We start from the raw sequence: 12,523 nt of genomic DNA, 5'->3' as shown, positions 1-12,523 counted from the left end.
GTGGATTTTCCTATGCATGTTAAGGGAGATCCTTGTTAATTGATGTCTAGGTGGACTTTATGGTTAACCTGAACAGGTCTTGGAAAAAGGACTTTAAACATTCTCCTGTTCTGTGGAATAAGTATACTTTTTTCTGGACATACACGTTGTCAGTGAGTATGTATCATAATTCCTCATAACTTCTTATCAGGAAACATTCGATGTGGAAGATTTCTTTCTCAACTTCTCTAATTGCCCCTGTGGTTTGCAGGTTCCATGTGATACTAGAGTTGCATAGATTTTTAACCTTTACGCCAATGAAGATCTGAGGCAAACATTGCCCCTTTTTTAGAAGTTTGCATTTGTCACTGATAACTGTAATAATTGATCTTGTTGAAAAGCCTGGGAAATGAAGATCTGATACGTCACTTTTACCGGCTTCCTCAACTGAAAAAGAATACAATGAAACACGCTGAGGTAACATCTAATTTTTGATATCTTTTTTCCTGGGTTATTGCTGTTTTAAGTATTTAGGAATTTAATGGGTGCTATATGGAGTCAGTTAATTCAGATACTATAAGACCTTAATCTGGTGAGTCATCTGAGGCTTCTGTTTGTTCTTTTCCAGAATTTTTGTGCTTTCTCAGTCTTGCTGATGATCTTTCTATGGGCCTGAAGCGTGGAGAGTGCCAGAGAGGCTGATCCTCAGCAGTGTGGCAGAGGAAAGTTGGGTGCGACTAAGGGGTATGCGGTGCCCAAATGCCACTGGGTCCTCAGCAGTACCACCTGGTGAGCTTCACTCTTGAGAGCTGAGAGTAGGTGGGAAGCAGCTCATGGTAAGAGGGTTCAGAGGCCGCCTTTCCCTCTCTGCGCACTGCCCAGTTCTTCTAGTCCCATGTCCTGGGACAGTACCATACCTGTGTGTGTCCTGCCTGCGTTGCTGTGACCACTTTTAGTGGAATCAGGTACAGTGCAGCTCTGCAGCTTCTGCAAATTGCCACACTCCCACTCTCAAGCAGGTTGAGTGCTACGAGTGATTTTTAGACCATTTGTTTATTCCCTTATCATGGCTTTTTGTGACTTCTTCCTCCCCAGTCCCTTGGGTCACCTTTAAAGGTAAAGTAATCCTGAGGTGGTTGAATTTACGGAAATGCTATGCATTGTTGTGAATGGAATGTTCACCGGGCCAACATCTTTTTGGAACTTTGAGCAGACTGATAGTCTGGTTGCACATTTGATTTGTCTGGCAGTAAATGTTGGACAGTATTTGGACTGATGGAAGCTAGAGACAAACACATTGACTATTGTTGAATAACACTGGAAACATCTTAGGAGAGCAGTACATTAGCTAATTTAATAGGTACATAAACTGAATCCCACTGTCTTGTGCTTGATGGACCAGCAGACACATATGCTTGTATCGTTCTCATGTTTCTACATGTTTACCCTATTCCCACAGGTCAACAAAGACAAGGCACCTAGCCTCACATGAAACTTTATTCCTTTCCCTTTTGAGATGTGACATGAAAGAAAATAACAGAAATGATTTTTCCGTCCCATCCTCAGGGACCAGTGGGAATGAATTTTACCATCCCACCCTCAAGGGCCAGGTCAGGTTGCTAAGCATTTTGTCACTAAAATATTGCCCTTTTTTAGGGATTATGTAATTCTCTATAAGGCACTGTCTGTGCTGAGCAGCATGGAGCCTGGGTCATTGCTGTGTTGGGGGCTTGGTCTCCATGACTTAATAGGGTGGATCAGTGTGTCCCAGAGAAGTGTACTCCAGAGTGCTCATTTTCTTTCATGTTTCTGAAGCAAACAGTGCCCCCTTTTTTAGAAGTTTGCATGTGTCACTGATAACTTTAATAATTGATCTTGTTGAAAAACCTGGGAAAACAGTGAGTTAAATAATAACTTCTCTGAACATGAGGTCCAGCCCAATTACCTGCCCTAAGCAAACTATATGGAAGGAGAGTTCAGTTTGTTCAGCTATGTGGTCCCAGCAAGGGCTGTGGTACTGGAAAACTAACCGGCTTACATGCACTAGAGAAGTAGCATTGGACAGTGATCTGTAGGTACCCAGTTTGGAGATGAAATTGCAACTCTGAGTTCTTGATTGGCAACATAAATATGTTGATAGTAAACAGACCCTGGGGAATCAGCACTTGAGTTGTGAAAAGCGGGAAATAGCTATGCCTACACTAGAGCCATTCACACTTTTGCTGGAGCTGCAATAATCTTCTAAGTCATGCTTGCTCTCTTGAGGGCAATGAGATGGTCAAAATCCAAGGAGATTTGGGGTTTTCACTTTTCATTTCTCTATTAAGTGAAAAAAGTATATGAAAATTGAAAAATAGATATTACTTATGTAATCTTCACAGTATAATTTGCTTGCCAAGCAGTCACTGGGATTTAATCAGTTTCTTTGTCTTTCGTTTTTCTCATAAGCTGAGAGAATAATTTTGTGTGCACAGAAGTACTGTCTTCAGCTACATGCTGCATTAAACATTCCTAGATGTGAAATGATTAAATTTCCAAGTTTTTAAAATGTGGATTTTTCTGGCCACTTTTATATCTTTTCAATGGGTTTCTAATGGATTTAAGGAGAGAGCCTAGTCATGATGAATGGTGTTGTGTTGGGTATGCTGAGGAAACTTTGAGACCAATGTTTCAGAAAAAATTATTTCTATACTGTCATGTTTCAAGTACCGAGTATTGTTCTTGTCATACAGATGGTCCAGTGAACATCTCTGGTGAATTCCTTACAACCAACCTCTTGTTACTAAATATTCCATTAGGAATGTTTTGTTTCTCAACTCCCTGATTTCCCCTTTGTAGATTGGAAGTGATATTGGTGGAAGACAACATTTTGCCGCTTGGAATTCTCACCTCCACACCAAAGAAGTACTGTTTTTGTCATTTGCACCAGCTTCTTTCTCCAGGAAAGATCAAAACGATGCACTGCAAGGGTAACATCCAATTTTTAATACATGTAATTCCCTGGATTATTTTTGTTGTGTTATTAAATAACTTAGAATTTTTTTACAAAGTCTGTTGAACCAAACACTGTAAGGCATTAATAACCTGGTGAGTTATTTGAGGCCTTTTTTCCTCTCCTAGAATTTTTGCACAATTTATATTTTGAATAATATCAGAGACATCCTAGTAGAGTAATGAATTAGTACATTTTATATGCAGATACATAGTGAAGCCTCCTTTCTTATGCATATTTGACAAATGGACATGTATATTTCTCATCTTCCCATATTTTTACTCCATTTCCACAGGTCATGTAGACCAAAATGTGAATGTCATATGAAAGAGTTTAAACATTCCCCTTGAAATATGACAGAAAGTATCAGAAATAATTATACCATTCCATGCTCACAGGCCAGTGGGAATTCTCACAGTAAGCATTTTGTCCAGAGAATATTCTTCTTAGGGAATTATAACATTCCAATGATAATGGTAGTCAGCCATGTGGCTGGATCATCATTCCTGTATCCTGGTCTCTATGACTTAGTGTGGTGATGGTGTCATTGTGTCCAAGTGTGACAGAATTGTTAGTGTGTAGTGTCTGTCTCCTATCTCAGGCTCACAGTCCCTTTTATAAACATGCCTGGATTGATGATGGCTTCAGTATCTTTTGGAAATCTGGACTAACTGAGCAATAGAATTGCTTCTTTCAAATTGATTTCAAGTCATATAAAAGGCCATGTTACACATATATTGTTAATCTGAGGGAGGCTGTGATCATTTAAGTTGTATTTTATAAACACTAGGACCACCAGTAAGAAAACAATTCAAAAAATATTAAAAGAACAACCAAAGAATTAAAATAGAATAACCGAAAAGATCTGTTTAACACAAAAGAAGGCAGTTAAAGATGAACAGAGGAACCAATAAGACATATAGAAAACAGATAGGAAAATGACAGACATAAACCCAGCCATATGACAATTATATTAAATTTTTAAGAGATTAGGAAATTCCGTTGTTTTTTAAACATGAGCAACTCTACGCTTTCTACAGAAGAGACACTTTAGAACAAAAGATACAAATAGTTGGAAAGTAAAAAGATGGAAAAAGCTATATCCAGCGAATCCAGAAGAGAGCAGAAGTGGCTATTCTGACATCAGAAAAAAGAGACTTTAAGATAAAGTATTGCTAGAGAGGAAGAAGGATAGTATTTAATGATACAAGGGTTAATATGGAATATGTAACAATTACAATCATATCAGCACTAACAACAGTGCCCAAAACTACATACACTGAAATTTAACATGATTGAGGGGATCAATAGGCAATTCAACAATAAAAGCTTTTGTTCATACCCTCTTCTTAATCACTGATAAGTCAATTAGATAGAGCATCATTGAGGTTACAACATACTTAGCAATGTTGTCAACCAATTTGACCTGAGATAGATAGATAGATAGATAGATAGACAGTTAGACAGACAGACAGACAGAGAAAACTTCACCCAACAACAGAAATACAAATTATTTTCAAGCATACCTGGAACATTCTCCAGGATAGAGTATATGTTAGGCTATAAAACTGTACTCAATAAATTTAAGATTGAAACCATGTAGAGTATGTTGTGTGACCATAGAGGAATTAGAAATCAACACAGAAATAAATTTGGAGGTCACAAGATATTTGGAAATTAACACACTTTACAGAGCCCATTGGTCAAAAATATATATATTAAACTAGAAAGGCCGGGGGTGGTTGCTTACACCTGTAATTCCAGCACTTTGGGAGGCGTAGGTGGGCACATCACTTGAGGCCAGGAGTTCAAGACCAACCTGGGCAACATGGCAAAACCCCATCTCTACAAAAAAATACAAAAAATGAGTTGAGCATGGTGGTGCATGCCTGTAGTCCCAGCTACTCAGGAGGCTGAGGTAGGGGAATCACCTGAGCCCAGCAGGTAGAAGCTGCATTGAACCAAGATTGCACCACTGCATACCAGCCTGGGAGACAAAGTGAGACCCTGTCTAAAAAATAAAAGGAATCCAGAAAACATTTTGCATAGAATTTGATACAACTAAAGACATGCTTAGAGGGATATTTATAGTTTTAAATAACTGTATCAGAAAAAAAGGGAAGATAAATAAATGACATAAGCTTCCACCTTAAGAAACAAGAAAAAGACTAAACTAGAAGATGAAATCCAAAGCAAGCAGAAGGAAGTAAACAATAGGGATTTGAGCAAAAATTGATGACATAAAAAACCAGACAAAATACAGAGAAAAATCCATGAAACCAAAAGTTGGGTTTGTGCAGAGATTTGTGAAATTTACAATCCTTTAGCTAGACTGACACAGATCATTAGAATTAGGAATGATGGAGACAACATCACTACTGACCCTATAGATTGGATCAGGAATGTCGCTGTTTGCTGCATTGTGCTTTCTTGAGGGGAGAGCTATGAAGGAAAACAAAGTTCTCATTGCACTTACAACTCAACAACACAGCGTTGACATTTTGATTCTCATTGGCTTCAGTGCTCATCTCTGTGAGGTTTCCAGAAGATCCCATAGCAATATCACTCATTCTAAATTTATCTTTGGGCTACTCTGGGAACACTGTCTATGGGTTAGCCCTGCTCTGCAAGGAGCAGTAAGAAAATATATATATATTTTTTGAGGCTGAGTCTCGCTCTGTCGCCCAGACGGGAGTGCAGTGGCACGATGTTGGCTCACTGCAACCTCCACCTCCAGGGTTCAAGCGATTCTCCTGCCTCAGCCTCCCAAGTAGCTGGGATTACAGGCACGTGCTACCACACACCGCTAATTTTTGTGTTTTTGTAGAGACAGGGTTTCACCATGTGGGCCAGGCTGGTCTCAAACTCCCAACCTCAGGTGATCTGCCCTCCTTGGCCTCCCAAAGTGCAGGGATTACAGGCATGATCCACTGTGCCTGGCAAGTATGTTTGTAGCCAGTGGGGAATTGTTTTAACTAGGCAATAATTTGATCTATTTTGGGAAGCCTCTTGTAATCAAATCATATATCAACATTAATCACATGGTGAGTCCTCTATGGTTTTCATTCCTAGAGATTCTAGGATTTTTGACATTTCTCTGCTTAGCTTATAGCAGAAAGGTATTGGATATCAAGAATGTTTGAACAGTTTCTCCTTTTTGGGAATGAAGATGAAATTGGGCTAGAATGAGATGTGTGATTGAGAGAATGTCCCTGAGGCCTGAGCAGTGTGTCCTTTTGGGTATGGGCATTGGAAGCATGTAGTGAATTCTTATAATTTTATGTTGCCTCGGCATCCATCTTGAGTATAAGCTTAACTTTGTTATACCAGAAGCAAGGCTTACTCACTTTTGCACAGTTTCCAGTTCTACACCTCCTTCTTGTTCCTCAGTGTGGTTGGTCCAGATAGCTGCCTTATCCAACTGCCTCCTTTGGACCACTTCATCATGGGACAGCTTGATGCAATCTACTTGACAAGACCCTGGAACCCCACACCCCTCATGGAACCAGTGTCCACCTCCCAGTCACAGTGTGACCCCAGGGAACTCTTGCCTGCTTGCTTTAAACCCACCACTTAAAAGTCTCCACAGAAAACCTGTTTGAATAGTACCTTTGACCCAATAAGGGCATTGGCCCATGGGTGTCTCTCTCTCTCTCTCTCCCTCTCTCTCTCTCTCGCTCCCTGACCTCTGTGTGTGGACTCCAGGCATGCCATATACCCCTCAGGACCTGTAAGTAATAACTGTCTTTATTTTTATTTTATATCTCTCCTAATCATTGAAAAGGTGCTCTCTATCTTGAAGATACTATATTAAATAAAATGAGAACTTGTCCCTAACACAGTTAGTGACAGGCTGAAACATGCTGATTGCACTCTTTACCCATTTAGTGATTTTTCTCAAGTTACTCTACACCATGTATTATCAACATAATTGATATTATAGGATAGAATTATAAGACACTTCTTTTGCCACAGAAAGTTCTATTGGACTCAGATTATCTAGAGCTACTACATGTATGCTATTCTATGATAAAAGATGTAGATGTGATAAAAACATTTATAAAATATCTGTCTTAGAAAAGTTAGCTAAAATTATTTTGGGAAAAGTATGTTTGAAAATAGAATCGTAAGCTACCACATTGTGATAAATATTTCTAAATGTGTCTATTAACTTGTCAGGAGACAACAGAGTGAATTAAAACAGTAGCCTTGTATCAGTATGTTTTTATTCAGAAGACAAATGCACGTTTTAACTATTATATGTTCTTGGCTTAACTTTTTTTGTAAAGTTAAGACATTACACTTTTACATGAATCTGTAATTTCAAGATATCTTAATGGTTGACAGGGACAGGACAATTGAAGAAAACCTGTAAATACATTTGGTAAAATTTATGATGCATTGTTTTGCAGATGGCTTCAGAGGTTATTAGCACATCTGTTTGAGATATGCACAGTTTTACATTTGTCCCTTAGGTAATCAACAGGGCTGAGATCAGTAAATCACATGTAAGCCACTGTTATGAGGCTATTCTGAATAGAGTTACATCATTTTATCATATCTAGACTTTCTAGTTATATTGGTGCTGTTGAAAATGATTTTGTATTACATGCTTTCTTCCAAATCATAGATCAAGATATTTTATTTATGTATGTCTTTTAAATGAAGAGTGGTTAGGATAGTTCTGATTATTGCACATAAATATTGCCTTTCACTAGATTATTGTTTCGGGCCAAATTTTAGACTATTATTTTAAAAAAGAGTAGCTTAGTTTAATCCAACCTTTCCAGATATTTAGAAATTATTGAAATGTATATTTTGTGAAGATGGTCTTATGAAAGTTGTTCAGCTAGGAACATGTCCTTCACCAGTGGAATTCTTAGAAGCTTTCCTTGGGCTTCACTGGGTGCTAATAGACCATGATCGTATTGCTCTGTATATAATGGTACAAATTTTGTTTTATAACACTTAGTCTTAATAGAATGGGAATATTTTATCTTACTAACGTAGTCATTAGCTGGCCACTCTCTGTGTCCATTGGACCTTATAGGGTAAAGGGAGGGCAGTGCGTATTTGAAGCCTGTGCACGTGACACACAAAGGGCTTAGCAACCTCCGTGTTTTCCCAGCACAGGATACCCATTCTTCCTGAATGTTTCATTGTTAAATTAGATTGTGTGTGTGTGTGTGTGTGTGATTTTATATTAACATACAGATGTATGTATTTTAGTTGCGTTTTTTTTCTTAAAATGTTATTTTTTCTCTTTTTCTTTTATGTCAGGTGATGATAGAGCCCCTAGGGAAGCGAAACTGTCCATGCCCTTGCCTTAACTTTCAGATACGATAAAAACAACATTTATAAAATACTTGTCTTAGAAATATTAGCTAAAATTATGTTGGGGAAAGTATGTTTGAAAATAGAATTGTAAGCTACCACATTGTGATAAATATTACTAAATTTGTTTATTGACTTGTCAGGAAGCAAGAGAATGAATTAAAGAAAACTCCAGAGAATGAGCTGACAACCTACTCCCTGGTCACTGGCTCTCCATGCCTACCTGTGGTCTCTTGGACACCCTTGCAGGTATGTGGGCAGGGAACTGCATGTTTATAGGAAACAGGCCTAGGATGGAAGGAGTTAATAGATCTTGCTCTTCTTGAGTTTGATGACATTTGTTTCCAGTTAAATAGCATGAAAACCCATCTGAGAGCCAGCTGAGGGTGGATACAGTTCTGGGGAGTTAAAGACGAGTGGTCACAACAGGTCTTCCTCGGCAATCCGAGCCCAAAACTGAATCTGCCTCCATAAGACCATTATGTGTCAGCTCTTTATTTATATGATTGATTCATCCAGTGGACTTTTAATTTCTTATGTCCAGATATTTTTTCAGTTCTTTTTTTCGTGATACAAGCACCTTGTGGATTGCCTGTCATAGAACAGGTTCTCAATAAACTTTTATTGAAAAAAGATGTATAAGTAGATTGTCTTGAGTAATTTTGTGAATAACCTGACCAACTAAGCAGTAGAAGACAAATGATTTTAAAACAGAAAGAAACATAACTTTCAGTGGGATTCAGGTGATCTAGTCGGGTCTGGAAATGTGCAAGAGAGAAGGTCCCTGATGCAGTGTGCTGACATTGAAATGTGTAGTTGTGGACTAGATGGTTATGGTTTCAGAACTGTGTAAGTAAGGGGTAGATTCCAAATTAAATCAATATTAAAGAGTAGCAGAGAAGGAATTTCCAGATTCCAGCTGCATTGCTTGTTTCATTGGAAGTGGTGTTTCTCTTTTTTCTTTTTTTTTAAACCTCAGAAGATGACTTCCTGGGAACTCTTCTGGGAGTGAATGTTATCAGCAAATTCCCAAAACAACACCCCTTAGACAAAAAGCCTCCTCACCTATGCATTGCCTAGACCACCCACTAAAGGTAAGGTGTTAGTTAAAATAGTCCTTGCTTTCTGGGAGAAGCCATGTCTCAGTAGAAATTGAACTGTTAATTTTCCGAATATTGATGATGTTTGATTACATTCTAATTGATTCTAAGATTTCATAATATGTTAAGAGATGCAGCTTTTCTTATATACCTTCGTGGCTTTTCTACATCTCAGTACATTTACTGTTAATATGAAGGATTTCCATAACTTCTCTCATCTAGTAAACTGAACTCCTTCATGGCTTGATCCATTGTGATGCTAGAAAATTGTTGTACACAGAAGACACAGTAGCCTCTCCATAACTGTTAGACTGGAAGTTTGACAAACTGGTCTGAAATAACTGATCAAATCAATGAATGACCTAGAGCTTTAAGAAACCAGATGGGAAGAGACAGACATGAAACCCAAGGTTGTTGATGGCTATTACTTTTGAGCCCAGCAAAAGGAGAAAAAGCAGCACCAATATCTGGCATCCTGGACATGAGGAAGTTTTAATGTCATTTTTTTGGCCTCATCATGGACCCAGGTGCTAGAAATGAGATTTTCTCTGTGTACTCTGGGTATATTTGTTCTAGCACAAGTAGGAGGAAGATTGAAGAGGAATTTCATACCCCCATGACTCCTTAGGAAATGTGTTTCTCACCTTTGCCACTTTTCCCCACTGTGTCCTTGCAGGTGATGGCCACAAAGAGGTGGATTTGTTGAGTTGGTGCCATTCCTTCTACTGCCAGCTTCACCAAAACAATGACACAGTCTTCCTTCTGCATGGAGACTCTTCTCTTTCCTGTGTTGCAGTGGATGCCTCCTGCAGATAAGAAATGCTTAACTGAGAAATGCTCATGTTGGGATATCATCGATGAGACTTTAATTTGGGCATGGTGACTGTTTCCCTTGCTGCCACTTGACTCAATCCCAGGAGCCTCAGTAGAGGATATAATATTACACAAGATGCTCAAAATGGTGGAATTGCTCAGTGCTCCCATAAATATACATTTATAATTTTCATTTGCCACATGGTAAACTGAAAAATACAGACTATATTAAAAAGAAACTGCATGATTTTTTTTCAAAAATTCAAAGCATATTTAAATAATATATAAATTAAATGCCCTCCTCTCTTCCAATTCTGTCCCTATACTTTTCCTCTATTAAGTGAACTACATGCATTCTTTTAGTGGATAGATGCACACAAACACACAAGCCATTATGGGGAAGGATCCACGTGTGTGGCCATATTGTAACACATTTTTCTGCAAATTACCTCTTTCATTTAACAGCCCTTATTCAATGGCCTTTTTCTTTTTCAGTAGTACATACACATCTGTGTCATTTGTTGAATGACGACATGAATGTTTTGTAGATAAAATATAATTAAATGTTTTAAGCATTTCTCACTCATAGATATTTATGTTAGCACCAAATTTCTGTGCAATGAACCTCCCTATATATCAGTAATTTTGCATTTGTCTATAATATCATAATAAATTACTTATCAGTTGAATTACTGGGATTAAGTATGTGCACACTTTATATTTATATTTTGAAAATTATTGCAAGATTGCCTTCAAAAATGTGGTTAACAACTTTATCTTCAAATGGCAATGAATGAGATTGCCAGCTTTCCTACAACCTCACAGACAATGGATTTTATAAATATTTAACATTTTTGCCAATGTGATCACCCAAACTATTGTCTTAAATTGTATTTCTTTTGTTTTTGAGTTTGGTCATTTTTTCATGTTTATTAGCCATCTGTATTTTTTAATTTCTTCTTTATGTCCAATTTTGTGGGTGGGAGGAGGATTTAGTCTCTTCCTGATTTCGAAGAGCTCATTTACTATTTCGGGAAATAAGATTTGGATTGTCAACCATTATAGCTATTTTTTACACACTTTTCAACTTTGTTTTTGTTATAAGAATGTGTATGATTGTTACATGTCCAAGTATAACCATGTTCGCTTTTATGGCTTCTGAGTTTCATGTCATTTTTGGAAAGATATATATATTGAGTCCATAAAACCCTTCACCTATGTTAAATTCGAATTCTTTTGTGTTTTTTTAATTCAAATTCTTAAATCATGAGAAATTTTTTTGTTTTGAAATCTTAAAGTTGCCAAGTTACTTGCCATTACTTGCGATTATTTGCCAATAATTGCCCATTTATCTGTACCGCCATCTTGCGCATATGCTGTACTCTCATCTGTGACTGGCTCCATTTTTGTTCTGTGGATTTGTGTGTCTCTTCTTCTGCCTCCTGTCTCGTGTCTTCTCGTTGGAAGAAATTACAGTTTAGACTGCAATTTCATCAACTTTAATAAATCAATTGAGGGGAGAATTGGTTTTTAAAAATATTAAGTAAGTCTTCGTATCCAAGGACAAGGTATGTCTTTTCTTATTCAATAATTTTAATTACTGTTAATATTTTCACTGTGGTGATGGGAGTTTTTCTTTTAATTTATTTTCTTGTTCATTTTTTATATCTAAAGTTTTTGTTTTGTTTTGGGGGTAAGTTGTCACCTTACTGTTTCTTGTTGCTTTTCAGATTTTTTCAAAGTATAGACTAAATCCTTCACAAATATTTAAAGTTTTTATTTTCCCCCTTCATATTGATCCTGATTTTAGTTATGTTGACAAAGTCCACAGACTGTTACTATCAGAACACTTGAACAGTTATGGAAATATTACCTACCCTTGATTTAATCAGAGTTTAATGGTATGCTTCTTTGGTTTGACTGGCACATTGTCGCTGGTCATTTCCTCCCAAAGACCACCAGAAAGAGCTATGATCAAGCAAAGCTGAGTTTGTTAAACTTACCTGCAGCAAGGGAAAACACCACCTTGATAGGGTTTAATAATGTTTCAAAATCAAGAAATGAGGCTTTGGGGTCTGGGCAGGGAACTAATTAGAAATGGGCAAAATTTGTCATGCAATACCTTAAGATTTGTGGGAAAGTGAGATGAGGTTCTTAATGTGAGTATTGATGGTGAAATCATTTTCTAGGTGAGCTGTTTGCCTATATAAAGATGTTATCAATGACAGAAGAACTATTTGCCTAGATAAACAAACTGAATTTATTTATTGGTTTACAGTTTTATCTTGCTGGGCAGGACTCTGCT

At 37.5% G+C, this 12,523-nt stretch overlaps 1 protein-coding gene across 50 annotated transcripts in view; it reads left to right on the top strand.

The window, feature by feature from the left end:
- The window catches only part of LOC100609273 (uncharacterized), an 81,520-nt gene extending 70,077 nt beyond the window's left edge, over positions 1–11,443 (top strand). For 14 of the 50 annotated variants that reach the window (XM_063794552.1, XM_063794543.1, XM_063794545.1 and 11 more), the window contains 8 exons: positions 51–156; positions 251–456; positions 608–768; positions 2,818–2,948; positions 6,362–6,701; positions 8,449–8,554; positions 9,285–9,399; positions 10,082–11,443. The gene's annotated coding sequence lies outside the window, so the exon portion shown is untranslated. Of the gene's footprint in view, positions 1–50; positions 157–250; positions 457–607; positions 945–1,438; positions 1,590–2,817; positions 2,972–6,361; positions 6,702–8,448; positions 8,555–9,284; positions 9,400–10,081 lie in introns of all 50 variants that reach the window. The other 36 variants (XM_063794557.1, XM_063794554.1, XM_063794546.1 and 33 more) reach the window with 20 other exon arrangements.
- The last annotated feature ends 1,080 nt before the right edge of the window (positions 11,444–12,523 follow it).

Source organism: Pan troglodytes, chromosome 16 (genome assembly GCF_028858775.2).
Source record: "Pan troglodytes isolate AG18354 chromosome 16, NHGRI_mPanTro3-v2.0_pri, whole genome shotgun sequence".
In the NCBI taxonomy this organism is placed as follows: domain Eukaryota; kingdom Metazoa; phylum Chordata; class Mammalia; order Primates; family Hominidae; genus Pan; species Pan troglodytes.
The sequence above is the reverse complement of the archived record's forward strand: the minus strand, read 5'-3'. Positions and strand labels throughout refer to the sequence as shown.